Below are 5,305 nucleotides of genomic sequence, written 5' to 3' on the forward strand. Positions count from 1 at the left end.
TAATATGAACATATATTATTGATATATTAGTAAATATTATTATATTAAAATAATATTAGTATATGATATTTAACATTTTATTTACATTATATGTACATATATTTATGTAGTATTCTTGTATTATAATAAATTAAATTAATAAATATAAATAAGCTATTAATATGAATATATATTACACCTGCGAGTCAGGATTTGCCTCCTGGGTACTCAACTCTGCCCACTGAGCCACACTGTGTGCCTGAAAAAATGAAGATTTCAGGGCAAAGTGAAATGTGAGGGGGAGGCGGGCAGAGAAGACCCAACCTGAAGTCACAGTGAAGAATGAGGTGTGTTCTTAAGACCAGCTTGAAGCGCACACTCTTAGTGAGGGGAGTAGATGCAAACACCGTCGCCTGCCCCATGCGCCCCGTCTGGAGTGGGGGTCGGGAAGGAAGCGTCCTCCATGCATTTCTTCTCAGGCTCCTCTCACCGGACCCCCTCTCCTCCCCAGTCTCTGCTGCGACACTTGTGTTTTGCCACCTGGAGGTGAATTTACCGCTCTCCCACTGTTCTCCTCCCTCCTGTCTCTCTTTTCTTTCCCTTTTTTGAGGCTCTCAGGCCTGCTATCAGCCAGGCTGGGGTCCACAGACAGTCATAAACACCTTCCCTGCAGCCAGCGTGCTGTCCTTGCCCCATCTTCCTCCTTTCAGAGCTGGGATAACTGGGTACCTGCTGTCACTGGAGACTTTCCCTGCTGTTAGTCTCCCCCCGCCAGGTGCTCCGATGTGCAGGACAACTAAAGGCCCCTCTGACTTTCCCCGGGTGTGCATGCTAGCACCGATTGGAGGTTGCTAAGGCTTGCCACCTAAGCACAGGCTGTGCGTTGGTTTAAGATATGGCTCAAAAATACAATAAGAAAAAAACTCCCCTGATAAGATTGGCATGACTAAATATATTCAGAACTTCATTGAGCCTATTCTCATACACTCAATTTAGTATAGCTTTAGAGGTTTCTAAATTCTACTCAGGTTTGCAAAGATTGGTCACTGGGAAATTTATTAGCTGTCATTGTTTTCCAGATGACAGAGTAAACAGGGACTAAAGGTAGAAACACCTGCAAAATACTTAATATGGTCAAAATTGTCCGACTACTTTTACAATGTTATTGTTTAACCATCCAGACAAATGAGAAATGCCAGAGAAAAGTCAAATATGATGTGTTTTCATTTAGCGAAAAAGATGACAGTGAGAGGTGAGGTGAGGAAGCTGGCCCAGTGTGGGTGGTGGGACCAGGAATCTGAGACCTTATTCAGGCAGCTGTGGCGGCAGCTCTACCACGTCCTCCACGGGGCTGGTCTCTCAGCCCCCCAGACGGGCAGCTTTTCTTGGTAAACTCAGTGTCATGATAGCAGCCATTCATCAGGCACTTCTTTGGCTTCACACGTGAGCAGGACCCTTGTAGCTGCAAGGTTTATAAATTAGAGCCTCTGCAGTCACTAGTCTGTGCTCTGTGCTCTCCTCAACTGAGGCTTCTTCTGGTGTCTATCACAGCACCTATACCACGTCCTGAGTGTCCAGGCTTACAGTGGCTCTGCTTGAGACTGGGCTGTGACATTTCTGTGTCTAGCATGTAACAGGCATTGCATGATCATTTATTGGGGACAAGGAGGCTAAACTGCACAAGCGTCTACTCCTAAGCTGATTCACACAGCTTGTGACGGCAGCTGAGCTGCAGAGACCTCCTTGCCTGTGGTGGGCGCTAAAGCTCTCACAGCTTGTTTCATCTGCGTGTTCTTTTCCCCCTGATAATATGACCTTTTTAGCTTCTCCTCCTAGGGGTTTGCATAGACCAAGTGGGACGGACCAAAGTTGTTCCAGTCTTGTGTCAGGCTGTTAAAACTCAACTACACTGAAAGCTCATGCGAGGTACAGTATCACGTGGGGGTGACTTTCAACAAGAGTTGTCACAGTGCCACTAACCTCAACAAGCTTATTCACTTTTTGTATAAAGGTTTTAGTCCAATACTCTGCTCAAAAATTGCAGAATGCACATTGTGTGATGTTTCAGCCCTTTGCTCTTGCTCTAGGGCAAGATTTCTCAACCTGGGGATTAAAGACATTCTGAGCTGGATAATTTTTTGCTGTGGGAGCTGTCCTGTGAGTTCTGGGATGTTTAGCAGCACCCCGGGCTTCTACCCACTAGCATCTCCTCCTGCATTGCAACCAAAATATCTCTGGATTTAGCCACTTGTCCTCTGGGATTGGGGGATTGGGGAAAAATTGCCCCAGGTGAAAATTGTTTCTTATGTGACACCAGTAGATTGCAAGGAGAACCAAAAGAACAACTACAAAAACAACAACAAGAAATGACTCACCAAGACTTGCCCAGTGATGGAATTATGACAATCTAAAGAATAGGCTTTCATTGTGTAGTAGCTTCAGACTATTTTTGGATCCTTCTGTGTAGATAAGACTCGAAGCCCTCCATCTCTTAGTGTTATTTGTCCCAAGGCCCCAAGATGTCTTTACCTAAAGTGTGTTTAATGTCACGCTTGTTTAACATATTCCCCCAGATCTGCCCCTCTGTGTGCCTGCATCAACAGCGTGTATCTACTTAGATTATACAATGTGAGAAAACAGAATCCTCATTATTTCAATAGTCTTCACTGTAACAACTCACAATGAACCTACACTAATTTTACTGATAATAGTGTGACTTTGCTGCCAGAATATATAGTAAATATTGGGAAACAATCTATTTTACAGTAATAATTCAAAGTGAAGTTAAAGAAATTGAATCATCATGACTGTTTACCACCAGAATCAGGTAGTGTAGCATGTTAGGTGGTGCAGCAAGGGGAAGATGACAAGCCAAATATCTCTAACATGTTCCCCACTTACTCATCTCTAAAATATGGGGCACCACTCAGGGGACACATGGATGTGCCACCCACACCTCTGGCCCAGAAAACACACACTGCCCAGCTGCTGGAGTGCCATCAACAGGCAACTTCCAGCCAAGATCCCCTCAGCAGCCTCACCCATGCATGGGTCCCTCTCAAGGCTGCAACACCCAATGGTCAAGTGCAGAGGGGGCACTTACAACACCTGTGATGTCCACATATGCTTCAGAGCCCCCATGGGCTGAGCCAAGGCTTCCTCAGGCTTGACACCTGCTAAACTATGCCATCTGGCCAATCCTGCTCCCTCTCTGCCCTGTCACATAGGTTGACACCTAATTTGCACCCTGCTTGCCAAAATCCATCTTAACATTCCCTTCCAGAGAAACTGACTTGTGACAGGGGGAAAGCAGTGATGAGAGGGATTTGGGAGCTAGACTGCTCCACAGTTGACAGTAACAAGGACCCCTCCACGGTCTAGGTGGAGTACCCATAGTGTCTGAAATAAGTGATGTTCCAGGTGTGCAAACTCTCACAGGTGATAGGGTAGTAATTGTTAGTCACCATCGAAACCAGCAGAGGAGCTTCCGGGTAGAAAGAAGGCAGAGAAAGCTGAACCCCCTACCCAGAACCAGGATTTTGATAAAAGATATTTTCACATATTGAAGTATGGGGAATTCGTCTGGCTTATACATGAATTAACTTGAATGTTACGCATACTAGAACAGACTGCGTGTGGCCTATCAAACATACATTGTGCTTCTGCTTAAATTATTAAAGAAAAGAGTGCATTGACTAGAAGTAAAGAATGTCCATGTTAAAAATAGAGATGAAACGCCTCCCTTCCTGGGACGCCAAGGCTGAAGCTCTTTCAATAATAAGCCTCACGTCCCAGGTGCCAAGGCCATGCTAACTTGCTGTGTATGGGCTGATCTGTTCTTTGTTTGTTTGTTTTGGTTTTGGTTTTGGTTTTTTCTGTGAACCTTAAAGGAATGTATCCCTGACGTCTTTAATGTTTTTTTTTTTCTGAAAATATATAAAACTGTACTGAAAACCATGCTTCCCTGGGACAGTTCCTCAGAGATATCTGAGGGGTTGTCTTCCAGGCTATAGTCCACAGTTTGGCTCAAATAAGATGCTTCACTATTCCTATTATAGATTGTTTATTGATTGTTTTCATCAACAATTTATGAGTTAAAGTAGCCAAGCTCCAAGTCCCAGACGAGGTTAGTCAGCCACCCACCAGAGGTCTGCTAGCCCGTGGGAGATTAGGGCCGTGAGAGGGACCCTAACTTGGTAGTGGAATTCAGGAGGATGCCCCTGAGCGTTGAAGCCCACACTCTTCTGACCCCTGTGAGCCTGCAGAAATGGCCAACCGTCCCTCTGGAGACCAGGTGCTGCCCCTCCATTCTGTTCTTGCAACGAGAATGAGTGCTTCGTCTCTTCTTCCTGCTCAACTTCCTCCCTTTCAGCTACCAGCCCTGGGGAGAAATTGGTAACCCCAAACAGCCCCCAAATTGCCGCAGTGCTCACATGAATAGTTGGAGGAAGTAGTTGAAGGAGCAGACGGAATGAGATTTCCCTAGAGCCAGAAAAGTGCGGCCAGATGCGTCACTTGCGGGTAACGACCCCAGCTGCCACCCTCCCTTTGGTCTTCCAGGTGTAGGGGGTCTGCCGTATCCTTGCTAAGTCTATTTTTCCCCATGCCCGGCCCTTCCCTATCATCACCCCTTCACCTTGAATCATGTTCAAGAAATTTGATTAAAAAGACAATGTATTCAGCTACGTCCAGTGGAAACCCTGCTATTAAGGGGATTAAGAACAAGTAGAACCTTTCCCAGGCATTGAACCACGGCTTCATCCAGTCGTGCCTAAGAAGGAACCAGTTAAAAGAGTGGGATGTCATGAACAGATGGAAATCTTTACAATGACTAGAGTTACTCTATTTAGAAAAAGAGAAGAGTCGTTTTATGCAATCCCAAGGTTATTCCACACAAAAAGAGATAAAAGAGGCCCTTTTTCCACACTAGCAGTTGGATAAAGGAGCCATCAAATTTGTACTCAGAGGAGATGATATCACGTGTCTAGGCTTAGCTTCTCCAGGAGGTAAGCTTTGCTCTACTGCAGCAGATAGGTTTGTTGCAATTGAGGCAGAAGGAAAACAACTTCCTCTGGGTGCTGCAGTCATGAAGATGTCTGCAGATGATGCTGAGAAAGTCAACACAGCAACTGGCATTAAAATATGTATTATTTAAAAGATGGGCTGTGCCACATAAGAGCATGTAAATAAGCCTCAGAAGGAATGCCCTTGGGCTCCACATGGATGCGGTGCAATATCTGTGTTTGTGTGTGTGTGTGACAGCATGACGGCAACACCCCTGTGATTATGCTGAAAAAATTCAACACATGCAGAAAATAGAACCAAA

Source organism: Eubalaena glacialis, unplaced genomic scaffold (assembly GCF_028564815.1).
Source record: "Eubalaena glacialis isolate mEubGla1 unplaced genomic scaffold, mEubGla1.1.hap2.+ XY scaffold_56, whole genome shotgun sequence".
Taxonomy (NCBI): Eukaryota; Metazoa; Chordata; class Mammalia; order Artiodactyla; family Balaenidae; genus Eubalaena; species Eubalaena glacialis.